The sequence below is a fragment of the Argiope bruennichi genome, chromosome 3 (assembly GCF_947563725.1).
Source record: "Argiope bruennichi chromosome 3, qqArgBrue1.1, whole genome shotgun sequence".
NCBI lineage: Eukaryota > Metazoa > Arthropoda > Arachnida > Araneae > Araneidae > Argiope > Argiope bruennichi.
In genome coordinates, this window is record NC_079153.1 from 80,076,949 (window position 1) to 80,098,982 (window position 22,034).

Here is a 22,034-nt window from a genome sequence, read left to right on the forward strand (position 1 = left end):
GTAGTAAATATTATGAACCAAATTTCCCCATTCCCACTGAATGAGCTTTTAAACTTTTATTTTCACTTATATATAAGCAAACTGGTAAATATAATTTTCAAAATGTATTTTGCAGACTCAAGTAGATTTAAAATATAGTGATCTATTAAAATCTCGAGATCGAAATTTTTAACGATTACATTACTTTCTCTCCAAGCGCTTGAAAGTAATTCGGTACTTTTAATATAATATAGTAGAGTACTAAGAAAAAGATATCTTTCAACAATAACGTGGGTGAAGAGATAATTTTTGAAAATTTATAATTGACGACTTCTACTCTTTTTCCTATTTTTATTATGCCTCAAATTCTTTTGGCATCATTACCTAAGCATCTTTTACGTAACTATTTCACTCATAAATTTAAAACTACCATCATTCAATCCACATATAACACATGCTGTCTTATATTTTAATAGTTTCTCCTTGAATTTTAAATTATGTTTAAGGCAATTTATACAATTTTTGTAGGCTTGCAAATAAATATTCTTTATGTCTCTTTTCTCCACAATTCTGACAGATTTCTATGTTACGGAATCGTCCCTCAAATGTGGAGAAAAGAGGCATAAAGAACATTTATATTCAAATCTACCAAATTGTATAAACTGCCATAAACATAATTTAAAATAGAAGAAAAGCTGTGACATTAAACATTCAACTAAAGATTAAACTGTTGTAAGATCAAAGAAAAATAAATCTTTTTCCAACAATCACGTATTAATGACAGTTCTCATTTAAATCTTAACCATGCTCGCCGAGGAAATACTCAGTTTTCTGAAGATATTACTGAGTTCAAATATGATATTGTATCTAGAAATGTCTCACGCACTCAACACTCAATAATTACAGACTTAATAAGAAAATATAGAAAATATTTTCAAAAAAAAAATAATAATAAACTTCAAGCGTGATTTATTATTTCAAACTCAAATTCCAAATTTATTTTTGTCATTTTAACACAAATTTTGTTGTACTAAAAGCCAAAATTAAACAAGAGGAATTTGTTTCTACTACCATTTTTTCCTCGGAGTAGTAGTATAAATGCCTATTTACACTCATAAATTTAAATGAATTGAAATTGCTTGTTCTAATCTTAAAGAAGATAAAGTTCTTATCTGGAGTGATTTTAATTCAAAATCCCACCCCGTGTTTGGGGTCCAAATAGTACAGACCTTTAAAGAGAACTTGTTCTAGAATTGATTTTTCTATTTGAAATAGAAATTATTAATAATAATAATGATTCACTTCCTTCGTTCAACAGTAGTATTGGTTAAAAGATAGACTGATATCGTGGTTATATAAAAAAAAAAACTCTTAATGCTGAAAGACTCAGAAACTCGAAAGTTGATAACAGAATCACTTTCTCAGGTCATCAAATATTGAGATTCACTATTCGCAATGATAATTACTCTTCATACAAGAAAATTCCAAAATGGACATTAGCTTATGTTAATTATTTTATCTTTAAAATTAAATTACATGATTTTATTCAAAAAAAAAAAAACAAAGTTAAAAAAATATCTAGATATTTTTTAATTAATTGAAGACGGTATTATTAAAATTTGTGAAAGAAGTAAAAAGAAATTTCAGAACGACACAGTCAAAAATGCAATCTAATAGACAAATAAATTGGAAATCCAAAGGAGTAAAGACTTCTAAGTCTTCAGAGCATTTAGTAGACGATTCCAATTTACTTATAAACAGAATCTTAGAACAAAAGGAGACATTATCTTCAAGAAGGCCCTTGCAAATTATACCATAAAAATATCTGAATCCAAACAAAACTGTCTTAGAAAATTTCTAACAAATTTACTTCTGTTGACAGATTTTATAAATTTGTTAAAAACAATTGGCGGACTTTCATCGAGTTAAGAAGGAATCAGAAGAATTTGCAAAATCTTTGAAAGAAAGTCACGGAATTACATCAGAATATTATCTTCCAAGAAACAATAGCTAACTTTTAATTAAAACAATTTTCTCTTAACTTTATTTTCCTTTTGGCAAGAAGAAACAGAAAATAAATCATGGATGGTATTCATTCCAGCAAAGCTCCAGGACCAAATAGAATCGCTATATGTATTCTTAAAAAGCTTCTTTCCACTAGCCTAGAAAGCAAACAAAGTTTTTTGCTTCAATTTTTAATGACTGCCTTAGGAAAAACATCTTTTCAAATATTTGGCAAATTGCAAGAATAGGTCTAATCCTAAAAAATGGAAAATATTTTAGCGAATTTACTTCTTATCGTCCAGTTTGACTTACTTAGTAAAGTAAAATATTGAACCAAATTGCCTCTCAAAGGCTACTTTATGAACTTGAATCTACTAATAAACTTCATGCAAATTAATTTAGTCCCCTCAAAAATAAAAGCACAGTCATAACCCTAGATAAATTCTGCTCGTTTATTCAGTAGCTAAAATTACCAAAATTTTTACAACCATTGCCATTTTTTAGACATATGAAATGCTTCTAATTGGATGGAAAAATATCCTCCAATGTCTGTAGTCTGGGTTGTTTGCGATCTTGTTTTATTTGATGTTTTATTTATTTAATTATTCCGGCACAGCTTTTAGATTTTTTTGGTACAGATTATAATCGTTAAAATTTTTTATATGTTTCTGCTCATATTCTTGATTTATTTTCTAAAGGTGTTTTTTTTTTTTTTTTTTTTTTTTTTTTTTTTTACATCTTTGTCATGTCTAGATCTGCTTTGCATTTTCACTTTGTATTTACTTCATTTACTTATTACTCACTTTGTACAATGGGTTAACTTTGCACTTTAAATATTTGTAAGTTGTTTGATATTGCGGTACAGTATACTAGATTCTCCGTCCTTTGGGCTTTTTGATATTATTTTTAAGCTTATGTGTGTTACTGCTTTCTCTATGTAATTTTGAATTTAAGTCTCATTACTCCAAAATTGGATTGCATACTATTTAATTTAAAAAATTTATTTTAGTCAAATGAACTAAAATGTATATACCCTTAATTACCGCCCATATTCTGGCAATGATTGTAGGCCTTTCAATAAAAAATTAATGTTTATCTTCCCATCAACCTTCAAGGTCTTACACCCTTTAGGGTAGGCGGGTCATCGTGGAGCAGACCAAGATCAATGTCTTGAAAACGGCGGTATTTAAAATTATTTGTTAGGGCAGGGATAGCCGTAGGGCATTGGATTCGCGTCCCTTGGGTTGCGAATCCCGCCGGCCGAAGACTCTCTATGTGTGTGGTAGCTGGCGCACGTATAAATCTGTCGTGGTCACAAAGTCCTCCATATCGAGAGTAATACCACTGGGGGGTATTGGATCAGGGGCATCTCTCGTTCCCTGATTCAGGTCTAAATTACGATCTGTGGGTGAGTGAATGAAGCGCATGAATGAAGTCCGCCCCGTAAAAAGGGTTGTGAAGTATGTGTAGCTAAGTCGTATTCTTGGCCCTAGATGGCGCTACTGAAAAAACAAGAGACGCACCCTTGGCTTAAAATCACTAACTTCTAAAGTCAGTGGACTTGTCTATGACAAGTGCCGTTAGAAACAACAATAACATTATTTGTTAGCAATGATTTTTGACTTCCTATATTATAAAAAATTGTGATCCAGATAATAATATAGAATATCAATATAAAATGGAAGTTCCACGTGACTCTTCTTTGGAATTTATATTTTGGCTAGTTATTGCAGATAGATTCTTAAGGAATAAAATTAAAGAAAATTGCTAACTTACAATGTTTGCAGATGACATGATACTTATGCTAATGGACACAGCCTCTTACAGACTTACATAAAAAAAAAGAAGACTTCTCTTAAAATCATTAAAGAATGCGCAGAAAATTTCAATTTGGAAATAAATCCAAAGATATCAAAATTTATATTTCTTATGAAAAAGTCAAAACTCACAATCCTAGGATAAAACAAAACAATACAGTCATAAAATATACAAAAACATTGTAATATCTTGGATTTTGAAATACTTTGATGGAGATTAAATTGGATTTATCATCTAAATGAAGTGAAAGAGATAAAAACTACTAATCTTTAAAGAAAAATTTCAAGATTCTCTGAAGTAATTTGGGGTGCAAAACGTCAAATTCTCAAAGAAATTTATAACTAGGTTACGGAAAAAAGTATTTCTTATGGTACTGAAATTTGATCTGAAGATAAGACAAAAATAAGTAGTAAACAACTGCTTCAAATCCAAAGATCTTTGATGCCAATATCTTAAATTTATAGGGCAGAATCTTCAGGTTCGCTCTGTCAAACCCCTTTAATTAAATATAATTAATATATATACTAATATTATATATATTATATAATTAATCAGTACCTAAAATTGAAATATAAGTAGAAATGTACAAATACAAATTGGAAATATTTATTAAAAAGAAATTAACCAGGAGAATTAATTGGGAATTAACCTGGAGAATTGAAGAAAATTAAATCAGGAGAAATTGAAATTTAAATAAAGAAAATTTTCCCTTCCTGCGAAATTAGTTGCATTCCTTGGAAAATCAATTTTCCTTTTATATTTCTTCAAAGAAAATCTTTACAGATGGTACTCCATTAGCAAAGATCAAATTGGAAATGGAACGATTTTATCTGATGAACAAGAAAATGAATTTTGGTAATTTTTAATGAGATTAAATAAAGAAAAGGGCATTTTTATGGCAGAAGCTTTTGCAATAAAACATTAGGAATGATTGGACATTCAGAAGAACAAATTTAGATTTTCTCTGATTCAAAATCTGTTTTTAAGGTCCTTGATTCCTGTAAAGAATAATGCCTCAAATTAATCATTTAAAAGAGAAACTGAACATTAAACTGTGATGGGTGAAAACCCACATAGCGGTTAAAAGAAAAGAAGCTGCTAATTCTTTAGCAAAAGAAGGCGTTGCAAAATTAATACTGATTATCATTTTAAATATCCTAAAAAATTTTTTCACTCTTCTTTAACAAACAGATCCAAAACAGATAGGAGATGATATTGAAATCGAGAATTATTTTTGGGTTTATTTGTAATGTATGAACTATAATAGAGCCATGCTATGATGACTTTTATCTAAACCAGATTTTAACTTCCTACAGTTATTGCCCAGCTCACTAAAATCGTTTCTATGGTAAGCCCATAGAATGAAAATATGGTCAAGATAATGGAACTATTTTCCATTAGATCTGTGGGTGTCCTAACTATAGGACTGTTAGAAAAACGGTTTTTTCTAATAACTTTAATCTATTTGAAATAATTGGTTTGATGAATCAAGAAAGATCTAAATTAGGACTTTGAAAAATTGAACATTTCGAAGAAAAGTTTAAATTCTTGTCCTACTTCCTCCTCACCTCCAATTTAGTTTTCTTTTTCTTTTCTTTAGTTGATCTATATTGCTGATCACTATTAACTATCTTATCGTTACTATTTTTAATTTTTATTCTTGATATATTTTTAAAAATTTATAATTGTATTTTTCTTGTAAATATTTTTTTATACTTTCCCCTTTTCTTTTTATTTTCTTATTATTTATTTTTTACTTTATTCTAATTTTTTCTCTTTGTTTGCATTAATTTTTCTTCAAACATTTATCAAAATTCTTCTTTTTTTAAAAATGTTTTCTATTATTTAGAATTCTGTATTGTTTATATTTTTGTATAAGCCCTATTGATTGTATAAGATTTTGTAGGAGTATTTTCTCGTGCTTGTCATGAAATTTCTCGGCTGCTCAAAACAAAAACTTCGCATTTATAAAACATGACATGACAGTTAAGCGGTTAAAGAAGATTATTTAAATACAAATATACTCTTCTTAAAAGATCAAATATTTTATGAGTAACTGTTTTTAACAGACCTTGTTTGTGTTTTGTGTATGCTTTTGATATCACGCTAATATTTGCCATGTTATCTGGTCCACCAAGCCTTATCAAAGCTTTTCAAATAATGCACGACCTTGCTACATACCTAGCAAGAACAGTATTATACTTGTGGCACGCGCAAGAAAAAGAACTAACTTGCACACGACTCGACAGATTGCATCAGAAAATGGTTAGTCAGTTAGAACTAAACGGCCACACCGATAAGACCGTGAATGAAAACAGATAACGTTATCATATGTTCAAATATAGAAGTTTTCTATGAAAATAAACGAACGATCTCAAAAAATGTTTCTATATTTGTACTTGCAGATATTGTTATCGGCCTTTTCAGATTCTAAGTATTGTTGAAATTTTTATTGCGGTTACCCATGTTTTCATAATTCTGTTTCATTTACTGATCGTGCATAGATATCTGGATATTTGAGTACATTGAAAACTTCGGAGCAAATTTAAAAAAAAAAAGGGGGGGGGTTGAATTTCTAATACCAAATATTGTATCATAATCATGATTTTAGGTTTGATTCGTCAGTTTATAATTTATTACTTTCTAGTATATGAAACGTACCAAGAAAAAGCATTGGCGTATTTAAAGAAAATTCGAACTTGAGATTTGGACGAATTGAAATCGATCACTGAGTTCGAAAAATTTTGAAAAATTTACAAATTTGACATTTTTGGAATTACATTCGTTTGTCCGTGAATATGATAATTCAAAAACGCTTTGAGCTAGACGAATGGAATTTGAATATGATCTTTATACCAGATTTGCAATTTTTTAAAAATCAAATTTTGAACAAACTGTATTTAGAGAAAGCTTGACTATTCGGTTATCTGAATTTAAGAATACACAATAAGTTAAAAAAAAACGTAAAAATCTAGATAGATGAAATTTGGATCACAAGTTCAAAATGTAGATCTGTATCAAATTTGCAACCAAATCCGACAAGAGACTGACCAATTCCTATATGTATTTTTGCGTGAATATACAAGCAATAACACATAAACTCAATGATTTACATTAATGAAATTTGGTATGCAATCTTGTGGTTATAATTGCAGTTATATATCAGTCAGGCCTCAATAGGTCCGACAAAAAGGCAACCAAAATACTTATTCGATTTTCTGGTACTCGGATATTAGTCATATGCTAGTAAAAAAAAAGTCTCCAAAAAATTCGGAAGATCGATCCTTTAAAAATCGCACGCTTGATTCAATAAAAACGCTAGAATCATTGTCAAAAAATAAATATTTCGTAACTATTGTCAACTAATATCATATCGTTAATACACAAGTACTTGTTTTAATTTTTCACTACATTACGAATTACACATCTCTCATGCATGGTATTCTGAGAATAAAGAAACTGAAAGCTCGTTGCGTTTATGGCCTTGCCCAAGACCCAGAATTTTATTCAGGAGATGGGATAAACTTTTCTTTAGAAAGCATGCGAGAAACTTTCGGAGAGACCACTCTTGTCGTTTTTAAAAATGAGCTCTTTATTATAAAACAACCATGATATACAAACAAAGAACGTATTTAATATAATTGCACTGCGTGAGTGTATCAATGTAATTAACTATACGTCCAGTAATTAAAACAAGGTAAAGTATTGTGTAAAATCTATTGAAAAATATCTTTAAAAATTATTAAAATCGGAGAAAGAATTGTACGGACATACGATCCATATCATTGAAAATTTTAAATTTTGAATTTTATATTGATTTAAAAACAGGTTTTTTTGAATTAATATTCTCCCAAATTACTGAAATAAAAGGATAAATTAATTTTTTAAATTAAGATCTAATTGAGTTTTTGAAAAACCTTATATTTATGAACCTTACTATCCAACAAGTAATTATGTGCCAAATTTGGTAAATCGAATTCGGACGGTCTTTTCTGTAGAACAATTTAAAAGTTTGTTTTGTAATGTTGTTTCCAGTTTACAAATAATATGCCAGCCTATAAACATTATAAGTTAAAACGATAAAAAATTTTGATGTTTAGTTCATAACCATGAAATGGTATTTCTTTTCTTAATGTAGTAATAAAATAATTAAAAATTGGAAAATAATTAAAATAATAATATAAATTGATTTAAGATATGGGTATAAGGAAACATAAAATTTACATACAGAAATTATGTGTATATATAAATTACAAGTAGGAATTCTTTGTTTAACAATTATTTATACCACAAAATGTATCTCGGAGATTGAATAAGAAAGTTCTTGCATTAAAGATCTTCTGTTTGAGAAAAAATGTCAAAACTTCTTTTGCCTTTGTTGATATTTTCTAGAAATTAATTTAAAGAAAATCTATTCTTTAAAAAGTGTAATAAGAAGAAGAATTGAGCGCATTTCTATAATTAGGAGTCAATTCAAATCACAAATTTGAGATATATATAATCTCATAAGACTTTTTCAGAAAAAATTCATACAACACATTGGTAAGTTGTTACATTATGAGTAGTCTATTGCTGAACGTGCGAAGTTAGTATAGTTTGGACCAATTACTCTTAGGTGCAGTTTACAATAATTAACCTGCAATATATAAATTGGTTCTTGTTCCTACTTACATGATTGCATTCAATTCTACATAGAGAAAAATACACACAGTTTCAAAATAACTTTAAAAATGAAAATGATAAGTATATTCATTTCCTGCATATTTAAAATAAATAACAAAATCAAACAAACACTTCCCATTCTCAGTCAGTGGTCTGATTTCTCTAATTTTGTTCTCTTTTTTGTTTTATTAAGAACTAGATTGATTTAATCAATTTTCTTCGTCCATTTATTTCCTCACTTTGCAGATATAATTTCCCAATAAGAATGCTCTATTTGTTTACTATGCAAAAATAATTTAAAGTAGCACTTTCTTTTTTTCAATAAGAATGTAGTTTATTACAGTGCGTTGAAGTAACCAAATTAATATTATTATATTAAGTTTTAATAAAGCCATGATGATCAAATTATAAGATAAATACATCTTACAAAGTAAAAAAAAAAGTATTATTTTGAATTCCAATAATAGTGCCTTCTGATAGGTAAGCTGTGCTTGCAAATTGGAGAAATAAATTTTGACAAATATTGCCGAAATTGTTCAGTTGTTAGTATTGAGGATTCTGTCAAAGACTTAATTTGCATTATCTTTTAAAAATGAAGGGAGAAAATGACCATTGTTGATGAATATAAGATTCATAAACTTTTGTATGAAAAGAATATTCGAAATCGGTGCAATGGTTGTAACTAAGGATCTCTTTTCGAGGCTTTTTCTCACAGAAAATATACATTGAAGTAGTGTCTTTGAGATTACACTAAAAAATGGAGGAATGTTTTGCAGCAATAGAAAGATTTCCTTTATAAATAAAAATTAGCAAAATCGGATCGGGGGGGGGATCTGGTTGCTTGATTGTCAATTATTTGACATATTCACGATAGAGAATTTGACCAAGCCAAAGTGAACAGCTGATCGAAAAAGACGCATGATAGTTTTTGATTTCGTGAACCTAAGTTGCGACATTAAATCAATTTCAAAAATGCTTTTGGTACATTTCAAACATATATATAATATAAAACAGATATAAACAGATATTTTGATGTTACGAATTAAAAAAAATGCCGTATATGTGTGTTTAAAAGGGATGAGAAATGTATTGAACTGGTTTGGTTAATTTCTTATTTTCAGTCTACAGCAACTAAATAACACACAACAGCAGATAAATAATTTTGAGTTAAAATAAAGTTTCTGTAGAACACAGGCGCGATGAAGTTTAAGATTCTTCATTATGAAATATTCACTTGCTTAATCAATTCAGAACTTTTAAGTAAATAAAATCAATGTGATTCTGTAAAAAAAAAACCCAATAGAATCCCTTTATATATATTGTTTAAGAATAAGTTAACTTATGGAATATGTTATGTAAAATAATTTAAAGAGAAATTCTAAAACTCTCTGTAAGAAAGACATTTTAAAGCTCATTTTCTTGTATTGAAAATAAAGTTTCTAACCCTTTTTTTTCAGTAGCTTACTATTAATGGAAATTTTTATTTAGATATTCTAAAAATTTGTTTGCCTCCCTTGGTTTGGTTGAAGAACAGATAGCGACCAAGCTGTTCATCAAGAGGTGTTGATGCAACCTCCTAGAACTTTTACCTACAGAGGTACACAAAAGATCAAGGATATTTACCATTATTTTAGCAAACACTGACGAACTCAGTGAGAGAATATTTCAAACCATCCAAATGTGAATGTGTGGAATAAATTTGGATACCGAATATAAATCGTTCAAGCTCATCGTAGTAATCCCACTGAATAGTTATGGATTTACATTTATAATTTTATAAAACTATTTTTAATCAGCTAAGATGAAAGGTGAACTACATTAAAGCCCTAATTTTGAAACCATTTAAAAATTATTTTGATGATGAGCCTCAAAATTTTGAAATGTGGTCAGGTGAAGAGATCTGAGAAGATCTGCTATTCAAATATCCCGCCTAAACGAGGATTCCTCAACAAATGGTTTAATATGCACCAAGGAAACCATTCCAAAATCATCCAATTCAGATTTAGCCAAAGGTTTAATCATCTAGTGTTTAAATGGTTTTAAATCACTAGTTGCTTTTATTTTTTGACACTTTCTATCACATTTATGAAGCACATTATAGCAGTCTTACTTTAAATTAAACATCAGCTATTTTCAACGACTGCAGTTAGCTGCAGTTCACATCAAAAGTATAGTTAACTTTGCCAATTAATTTTGATAAAGAACATCCTATACAAAAAAAGAACAGTTTAAAAATCTATTTGCATAATGATAAGCAGTATTCGAACGTGTTATCTGTTCACGCAAAGTGGCGAAACGAATTGATGAAATCTAAATAGATATTGAGGCTGCGGGATTTTATTTTGCGATATATTTCGAAATTAGAGGGTGGATAGAGGACAGACGACCATTTTAGAGTCATGCGTTTTCATGGGAAATAAAAACTGGCAAACAGATACAATAGTCGTGGCTAGAAGACTATCAATTTTTCTTTCCTTCCGATCGAATAGTGTTTTTGAGATGTCTCGAGAAACATGGAGAGTGGTGGAGGACAAATAACTATTAATAACACATCTAAAAGTCAAAACCTTCGTATAAAATAAAAATCTCCGAAATAGGAAAGTAGTTGCCCAAAGCAACAGAAGTCCCCTTATTTTTAAATAGAAAGATTACATTCATAAAAATAGAATAATTTAAAGAATTTTTACGAAATTTATAAAGTTAATAATTTAAGTAATCTTTTGAAAATGTATTTTAATTATCAGATTACATTATTTAGCTTAATCATGATCTGATAATTCGCATCACAGAAATGCAGACGAAATTTGCAAAGGAAATTATTAAATAGATTGCTTCTATTAATCTATATAATGAATTACTTAACGCATTTTAAACTAAGAACAGTAATTTGTAATAATTTATTTAATTCTATTGTCTTTCTTTCAGTCATAATTACACGCTATTCTTAAAATATGTTGCATTAGCATTTATTATCAACAAATTATTAAAAATAAAACTTCTCTAATTACCAAAATGCTGGACATCAGATTCTTTTAATCCGTAATATTGATATGGAGCTAGGTAAATTCGCTAATGTGACAAAATAACGCTCACAATTGTGAGAAAAGAATTTTAACTAAACTAATATTTACAAAAAAAAAAAAAAAAAAAAAAAAAGAGTTCTGAAAAAAATTTGTTTCAAGTATCGTTTGCGTTTTTTACATAAAATTATTAAGTTGAGAGGTTTAAATTAAATCGTGTACGCGACAAATTAAAAAAATAATTTCGCAATGATTTTCAATAGTTTCATAATAGTGTAATAAATTATATAAGTATTTAAGCAAGTATGCCTCTTATTTTTAGGTCCCAAATCTTCGGTGCCGAATGTCATCTATCAAGTTCGGAGTGTTTTTGAATTATAATGTTCAGATACAAACAAGAAAATAGAGAAGGAAAAAGACTTAATTCTAAAGTTTTTTCGAACTAAAGAGGGTGTAAGACATGGAAATCATTAATATCTAGAGGTTAAAGATATCGAAAATTATAATATTTTTTTTTAAATGTAACCCGCATACCAGAAAATTAAAAAAAAAACAATCATCAATGTAATTCAAATGGGAACTGTAAAAGTAAAAAGCATTAAATTGTTCTGGAATTATAATTGTGTTAATTCTGAGTGCAAACAATTGACAAGAGAGAACACATACAAATTTCATTATGTTTTTGCGCTAGTTTCTCATATCAGAATTGCAAGAATAATAACCAGACGAGGTTTCTCGAGTCTTTTTTCGTAACTTCTTCTTTCTAAAGAAGATTATTTTAAATGCAAATTCTTAACAAGAAAACGATGCCGAAATATTCTTTCGAATCTTCTTTCACAAAAAAATTCCAGACATTCAAACCAACAACAACCTATAGTTTTTTTTTATAATAACAATATCATTATATTTTTAAGAACTTATCAGATTATTGCTACGAAAAATAATTATGCTTTGGCTGATTCTTTAATGTTTGAAAGTTTGCTTTTATCAGTCGTGCTTCAAGCTGATTTAACTGGAATTTTAATGCACTTTTGAAACATCACCACTTGTGGCATGAAAGCTTTTGATTTTTTAATTTTTGTTTTATCAGTACAATTGTTTCAATTTTATCAATCAGTTGTTCCTAATTAATGAAGTCGATTGACATTCAGTTACAATGCATTTAAAGTCACAGACCAAAGAAAATTCACGACTGAGTATATTGGCGTGTAACAAAAGTATGCAGTGGATTTCATTACTTATTTGTTATAACAATATATCAATTAATGAAAGTGGATCTTTATATGGAAATTGGAATTTGAATTTCCTTGAATAATCTATAAAAACATTTTAATTAATTCGCTTTCAGTTTGACAAATCAGCAGATATAGCTAAAATGAAAACTACAAGAATGAAATATGAACAATTTTTTTCATGAATTTTAACCAAAAATTAACTCAAGAAAAAATTATTATTAAAAATTAAAATTTTGTTTGCTTAAAAATTTATTTTCTTATAAAATTGAAATAAGATTTCACTACTATCGCGACTTTAACAAATATTCATATCATTAACACGAGATGTAATTTAAAACATATAGATTTAAATAAAATAATTTCAAAATTCTAAGAAGTTTATAATATTAAATGAAACAACTCAACTTTCTATTGAGAAAATTTTTGTAACGAAAAAGAAGATTTGTCGTTTTACGTGAACGAAAACAGTGCGAAATAAAAAAAAAAATGATTTGGATGTCAAGGTCTGTGTGGTCGTGATTTATTTTAACTAACCTGTCTTATTATAATTTGAACGAAATAACTACATTTCTAATTTAGCATAATATTTGCACAAAATTCGATTCCTGGGATCCAAATGCTTATCTTTATTTCAAAGATAAGTTATCGTTTAAGAAAAAACAACTAGGCATTAAATAAAATTGCATAAAAAAAGTTTATAATAAACTTCATTTAACTAGTTCTGATGATTGCAGCCATCTTGTGATTTCATCATCAATAAAGTAAAGAAAAAACAAAAGAAGTAACCTAATGTTTGTATGGATTAGAAACAAGAAATTGCCGCAACTTGTGGCAATAAAATTCTGGGGTAAACCAAACTCATACTGGTAATTTAATGGGGTTTTTTTGTAGGAAATATGATCAAGAATCTAAATCTGAACAATATAAACTGGTTAAAATAAATGAAATTATATCTGCATTATCAAATAATATTAAATCTGAAGTTATGGAACTAATGTGTAATCATCATAGGCGATCAAAATGATGTTAGTTGAGAAGAAATTCATTTGCGAATTTCAACAAATTTGATTATTTTTTCCTTATACTTAGTATTTTTCTTTCTTTTCTCATATCTCGCTGAGAATTTTTTTGAATCATGAAAGTCTGATGGCAGATTGACAATCTTGCGATAGATTGATTTCATCTGAAGTTATCCATATAAAGTCTGCTGCATATTAAATTTGTACTGTTTAAATGTCTTTTAGCCGCTATGGTGTTTCAGTTTGGAAATGCCGGTGATACTAGTTAAAGTGCTGTAAAAGTCAAAATTATGAAGCCCATCCCACAATAGCCTTCACGTACTTCAAGTCAAAACATTAACCTTACAAGATGAAACAAACTTGAATTTATTTGATCATTTTCGATAAAACTATTCTAATCCATACAGTTTTATCTTTGAATCACCCATAAGCAATTAATTAAAGACCATAAGAAACATTTGAGTGGAGATATCTATATTTATTACTTACAAAGTTAATTTCAGTTTCAAGAATCATTTCCGATATTACTAGAATATAAGAAAGGTAATCGATGGTTCAAAGATTTCAATGTTTTTTGTGCAATATTTTTTAGTCAATTTTGCATTTTTTTAAAAAGAAGTATCTTTACGTTCATTAAATTACTGGATTAATACATTGTAATCAGCATTTTTCTTAAGTTAAAACATAGGCCATTAACTTGCCCTTGATTCTAAACTCTAAATATCTGTTTATTTTGTTAATGACCAATCATCTTCCAAATGTAAATGAAATATTCGAAAAATAGAGATATTTCTTGATTTTAAAATCAGGTTTATATTCCAGAATATCTTTTAGTTAAAAATACGGAATCAACCTTATGAATTTTTTCATGTAATTAACATGTAAAAACAGAATAATCGAAATAATTAAACAAAGATTATTTACACATATGCATTTTGGATCATAATTATTTCTATGATAGTATTATACAAAATTCATTATTATATATCCAATTGATTTTATATTACTAAAAACGAGATGTAGTTATGGAATTTGGACGATTTTATAGATTTTAGATTCACAATTAAAAAGAATAAACCAATGACAATTTTATAGATTTTGAATTCACTACTAAAAAAGTGTACTTTAACATGAGTAGTTTGGCTTCCTTTTGGAATCAGTTTGCAATCCATAGTACAATAAATTACGCAGAATTAGAAAAAAATCATTAGACCAATTGAGGAAGGGAGACCATATGTCTTTTTGTACAACTATGTGCAATTTTTAACAAGAAATATGAAATATTTATACAGTGATTTGATGGTGCTGGCATAAAAATAATGATCACTTTGTAGTGAAATGAAATTTCAGGGACAGAGTGAAGGCGTATTGCTGCTAAAAATATTACTTTCGTTATCAAAGAAATTTATAATTTATTTTCAATGTAATCGAATATATGAATGGCATCGGACACAAATGTGAGTGGCATAATATTTTTATGTAATATATTATATGAAGATGATTATTTAATAATCATCTTCATCTAATATAATACATAAAATATAATCATCTAATATAATAATTAATACAGTAATATAATAATCTAATATAATAGATAATACAATAAAATAATCATATAATATAATACAAAATCCTCTTAATAGATGTTTAACAATAAAAAAATCTGGAACCACTCAAAATACGAGAGTCTATCTATTATAAGAATCAACTATTAATACGGTATCTTTTCACCCTTGTATTATATTTCCCTATTTCTACGATTATAAATTGGTAAAACAATTTATATAATAATTGATATCTCCGACAAAAAGTGTTTTAAAATGAAATGCCATTTAATTATTCAGGCATGTTAAAATCTTTTCACTTCTAACCAAACGATATTCTACAAGTATGGTAATATATAATGTCTATAAAAAAATCTAGTAAACCTCTAGTAAACAAGAAAAATAAAATACCAATATATTCCTCTTTTTGCGCAACAAAGCTAAGCTGCATCTATTGACTAATTCTATTGACATATTTGTGTTGTTGTATGTTGCGCGCTGCGTTATATTAAAAATTATTTCACTAACCATTATTGTTATTTCACAACTGTTATATCACATCTGTGTACAAAATTTCCTGTCCCCTCTCCCTCCCGATTTTCTTAATAAGAATGAATAGAAAATCGGAAAAGGAACTATTATTTAGATAAGCAAATAAATTTTCTCACTTAAGTTTGTTTATTTCTACAAAGAAGTCTGTCCGAAGATTTTTTCCCCCAATATTTCGAACTTCTGAAGCTCATTTATTTGACATCATGAGATAAATAATCATATACAAATCATATTCGATCGGAATTACTAAAAGTGCGTTTAATAGTTGAAAATAAAAATATTTGTATTTGTGCATGCACTAAAATAAAAATATTTAAGCCTTCTGAAACATATTTATATATAGACGGAAACAAACTTTCTCGAAATCAAGAGATAAATCACTGACAAATTTTTGAAGCGCAAATCTTAATTAAAATTTAAGTTTATTAAAAATTAAGCAAGATTTTGGCGACGTGATGTAATTTTTGAGGTTTATTGGCGGAAGGACCATATTTGGCCATGATGCGATAACAAGGTTTTAGCATTTTCTCATGATTTCTTAAGAAAACATTATTTCACAAAAAATTATTTTTATATCTTAAAGTTAAAAAATTATCCTTTTAATGACACCAAATTAACTATTGTAAGAATTTGCTTCTCATTTTAATAATTTTTTAAAGATTTTTGTTTAGATATGCAGCTTTACATTATATTACATAATGAAAATTAAGCTAAATTTTACTGTTTCATCAAATATTTTAGTCACATTTCTCTCCACTTTTAAAGTTATCGTTAAACAAAATCTGCGTTCTTTGATATATTAAATACATTAAATATGAAATAAATTTACAGTTACCTGTAATTTGATGTTTTACAGTTTTTAAAACATGTTTCTGAATTTCAGCTTTTCGAATAATGTGAATTTTATTTAGTTTGATAGGTTCTGTTTAGCGAAATATTTTTTCATGCCAACTTTGAACTGATACTTTTTATAAAATAATAAAGAGATTTTGCTTTGCTTCCTAAATACAAATTTTAAGTCTCATTTTAATTTCGCAATTATAATAATTCGGATTTCTTTTCTTTTAGACATTTGATACGAAAATTAAAAAAAAACCCAACTTTTACTCTTTAAATAAGTTATTATTTTGAAACTTTTAACAGCAAGTTCTTTTTATTATGATTTTTTAAAACAAATTTCCAAGGTAATTTTTTTCTGCATATTTAGTTTTTTAAGATATTTTGTTTAGTTTTCAGAACATTATATTATTCTACCATTCAATATAGTAACGACACAGCCAATTTGCAATTTTTCTAACTTGTAAGTTTTTATTGTTAAATTAAACCAAAAACATTTCACTCAAAACATTTCATATTAAAATGCTTATTTCGAAAGCAAACAAAGGACATCTTCGTATAAAGTTCAACTTTCAATAAATTATATAAATTTTAGCTATATATATTAAGTTACAGGTTTATTAAATAACAAAATTGTAATTTTAAATATTTATGCATTTTATATTAATAGTTTAAAAGATATTAAAATCAATATTCTAGATGAGCAAGCTGATGATTAAAAGTAGTTATTAACCTAGTGAAATGATGTAATCAATACTACACATTTTATAACACAACTTCCTTATACAATAACATAATTTTTTAGTAGCAAAATATCCGCTCTCAAGACATTCGTGATATTTAAAAAAAACCCATAATATGCTAGATTAATGTGTAATAATAAACCGTGTTTCAAATAAACAAAATTATATAAAGAAAAATAATCCAAACAGGAATTTAAAAGATTTATTAAAATATGGAGGTATCAAGAAAATGGGTGTGCATCTTGCCTAGTTTAATGAAAAAAGTAAAAGTAAATAGTTGATATATTTTGATTGCTTTGCTTTAGTCAGTGTGATGTCGGAATAAAGTCATTTAAACAAATCAGAAAGCGAAAGAATAAAGGGAGCTTAAAAGAGAGCCAGATGCAATTCACCCAAAAAGAATTGGAAGCCACAGATCAGAGGTGAGTTGTACATAGTCGCTGTAGAATTGCAGCCTTTCTAACTTTTGTCAGGTTATAAATTAAATCATTAATTTATTTAATTTTTGCATGATATCTGAATACATCAAAATCTAGTACCACTAATCTTCAAAGGAAACAATTGGTCATTCTTCACTTCACTTAAGAAACCATCTTAAGAAATACTACTGCGTTTTAATTCAGTTCAGAATCCTGCTGCTGCGCTCGTGCTGCATTAAAGCACGTTCGTTTGTGAAAGGGAGAAAGTACTATAGCAAATAACAGCAAAGGCGTTAGAGTTTAATCTCGTTTCAACAGCAGAGACTGCGCCATTACAAGCTGTACTGTACTTTCTGAAGCTGTATATGAAGTTATCCATAGTTTTTTTTTACGGCACTTCTGCTTTTTATGTTTTGAGATTACTGATGCAGTAATTTGTCACAGTTATGCTATAATAATATTAATAGAAAATAATATTCTCCATGTGTGTAGTTATTTTAATTTTTCACTGTCAAGTTTTTTTATTATTCAATCACAACTGAGTAATCTTTATTTTTTAAAATAATTTATTATTATTTAAAAAATATTCAAAATTTTATTTTATTAACAAATATATTTTATAGAAATATTTATTTTATAAAATTATTTTTTACAATAAATTAAATTTTCAAATTTAATTAAGTAATGCAAAATTTAAATTATGTCAACAAACAGCACTGCCCAATGTTATACAGATTACAGCATCTTCACCGTGGCAATACACTAGTCGTCACTATAGGAGTATAATAAAGTATGTGATTCCGCGCTTCGAAACCCTTTTCTAGAGACAGAAACTGCATGCAATTCATGCATTGTATTGCATTCATTACATGATGATTAGATGAAAGTTATAAACAAGCAATAATGCAAGATGAAGTTCGATTTTAATACTGACTTCATAAAATAAAGTCAGAGTATAAATGACATTCTTTCCAATAATTCCTTTGCCCGGCTCGAGCATCAGGGCTTCAAATAATTTGTCCGATACCGATACTAGATTCATGCTATGTATTTCGCTAACAGCATATTACCTCCAAATAGCAGGAAAGTACAGAATTTGTATAAAAAATGATTCGCTGTTTTTAGTTCTTAAAGTTCGATTCACCGCAAATTCCGTTTCGCTGTTTATTTTGATAACAAATGAATTATCACTTAGAAGGAACGCGCAGCTTGAATTAATATTGCATTCGTTCTTGAAAGATGATATTTGGAGGAGGTGAAGAGATGGTCTGTTACAGTATCCCTATCAATGACCGCAATATTTTCATACATTTAGAAAGATATTTCTAACAAGTGTTACAAGAGGCAATGGAATTTTCGTGATCTATAGAACTGCAGGGTTAATCGAGCTTGATTAGTGAACGATTTCTTTAATGGCGAAGGAATAATTTGATGGACTGGTCAAACTGTTTCCGAAATATAGATCGAATTGAACATGGTTGGAACTTTTATGTTTCTGGTTGTCTGCTACAAATGTCCGCACAAATGGTCAAGGAGTTGGAAAATACTCGTTTGGAAGAATAGAGCATACCCTAATCCCTTAAAGTATCGTCATAGACTTCATGTCTTACAAACCGGGACTCGAACCCAGGACGCCCAGATCACGGGGAAGACGCTCTACCCCTATGCCAGGACGCCGGCTCCCTCATAACTTATTATATCTTGTGGATTAGATATTCAAAATCTCAAAATCCTTAAATTATTTTGAGAAGTATAATTCAAAATCCAATTCGGGATTTTCAAACTTATTGATTTTACCACAGGTCATTAATAAAATTTCATTTTATGATTTTAATAAATTTACGATACAATAAAATAATTAAAACCGGTCCAAAAGAAAAATAATGTTTAATACTGAAAATTCCACATCATATACTTCACCAACATACGAAATTAAAAAAAAAATCCAATCATTTGCAACGTTTGAATTCAGGAATTTATGACATTCCACAGTTGAATTCCATACTCGCGTGATTTCCTAAAAGACGATTAAAAAAAAAAAAAAAAAAAAACCAATGAAAACCTATTTTAATCTACCCATTAACAAATGATAATTCCACTGACGCATTCTGCGAAGATAGACTACTCACCTTTTGACACTTCCCCTCCACAAACGTCAGTCGGACGTGCGTTGGAAGAGATCGTTTCGAACGCAAACGGGTGTCAACAATGCATCCACGCGCTCTGTGATTCCGGACCAGTACCAGAGCACGTTGCCCAGATCTTTTCAGCTGCTTTCTGAATGCGGCAGACACCCGTACACCACCGGCGAGAGGTTTTGGGGTTGTCGCGCCAGCCGCATGTCGCCAAGAGGCGAAAAAGGGTAGCGATGAGTTGGGGTGGTTTTCGTGTCGATAAAGCACGTTGTTGCTGAGGTGACAAAATATTTTTTCGATTTCAATCCTAAACTGCCAGATTATTTGTTTTTAATAAAAGTTGTTATGCAAATGATGTTAAAAAAAGTAAAAATCAAACAAACGAATTTCTTTTTTTTTTATTGATTATTAATTTCTATGCTTAAGATTTTCCTTTTTTCAAATAGAAATCTAATAAGTAAATAATTTTTTAAACAATTATAAAATTGAAAAAAAAAATGCTAAATGTGTAAGAATTTATATATATATAATAGAACAGATAAATATTTATGTAGAATATACTTCGATAAAAACACTTGTTTTTTAGAAAGAATAAGCAGGAAAGAACCAAGATAGAAGTTGCCCATATAATGATTTAAGACATATATAAAGATTGAAGAGATTTAAGATCCATATAATGATTTAAGATACCGATTAAATAATACTTTTTGGTTAAAATAATGTAACTGGATCTATCATGGCTTTTGTGATGTGAAAATTTGAAAAGGATCAAGAAATTTTGAAAAAAATGCAAAATATGTAAGAAAAATATATATGAATAGTATAAAGCAGTGAAATATTTATGTAAAATCTTCTTCTACATAAATACTTGTTTTTTCGAAAGAATAAGCGGGTAGGAATAGTGATGGAAATTGTCTATATAATGATTTAAGTGGTTAATGATTAAGATATAATGATTTAATGATTATGATTAATAATAAATAATACTTTTTTATTGTCAGAATGCAACTGGATCTGTTATGGCTGTTGTGATGTGAAAATTTAAAAAGGATAAAAAAAATGCAAAATATGTAAGAATGTAGTACAGAGCTGAGAGTATTTATGTAGAATGTACTTGCATATAAATATTTTTGTTTTTCGAAAGAATAAGCGGGCAAGAATCGTGATGAAAGTTATCCATATAATGATCTAAGAAGTTACAGATTAAGAAATATTTTTCGGTTATCAGAATGCATCTGTTACAGCTGTTGTGATGTGAAAATCTGAAAAGGATAAACAAATTTTGAAAAAATGTAAGAATGTATGTATAGTATAGAGCAGTGAAATATTTATGTTGAATGAACTTTCACATAAATATTTGCTTTTTTTTTTAAAGAATAAGCATGTAAGAATCTTGGTAGAAGTTGCCCATAAAATGATTTATTACCGATTAAGTAATATTTTTTAGTTATCAGAATGTAACTGAATCTGTCATGGCTGTTGTGATGCGGAAATTTGAAGAAAACAATTCAAATGCTGCTTTCATTAACTGACCACATTTCAAAATCATGAGTTCTGTCTCAAATGACTCTTCGTGTAGCTTCTGAACGGAACTTTTATCTTGTTAAATTAAGGAGCCTTTCTTCAATAAACTAAGATTGGGAAAATTTTTAATATTCAATCAATTCTCGTTTTTTCTTAAATCTACGGTATGACACTAATTATATATAAATTTTCCGAGAAGAAACAAATAACACTTTGCGAAAAATGAACGTCACAAATTAAATTATATCCTAATTTCGGATGCACAGTATGGTAAGAATCTTATTTCAAGATAATGACTGAAACTGCCTTTTCAGAAGAACCGCTTTAACAAAGTGAAAATATTTCTTGAGCTTAGATTCTATTCTTTATAAGAGAAAATTTTAACTTTTAATAAAGTAATTTTCACACGAAGCATTATTCCTTTCAGATTTAAATTATTTTTTTCTTAGTTAAAATAATTTTCTACTCAATTTTTTTATAATAAATATGTATAAAATTCTAAGAATAAAGTAGGATCGGTAATTAAAACTCATGTTGTACTAA

The 22,034-nt window shown here is 28.1% G+C and overlaps 1 protein-coding gene across 1 annotated transcript in view; it reads right to left on the reverse strand.

Annotated features, from left to right (window-relative positions):
- The window catches only part of LOC129963102 (ataxin-1-like), a 73,397-nt gene extending 53,298 nt beyond the window's left edge, over nucleotides 1–20,099 (reverse strand). The window contains exon 1 of the mRNA XM_056077168.1: nucleotides 19,962–20,099. The gene's annotated coding sequence lies outside the window, so the exon portion shown is untranslated. The remainder of the gene's footprint in view (nucleotides 1–19,961) is intronic.
- Nucleotides 20,100–22,034: the final 1,935 nt, after the last annotated feature.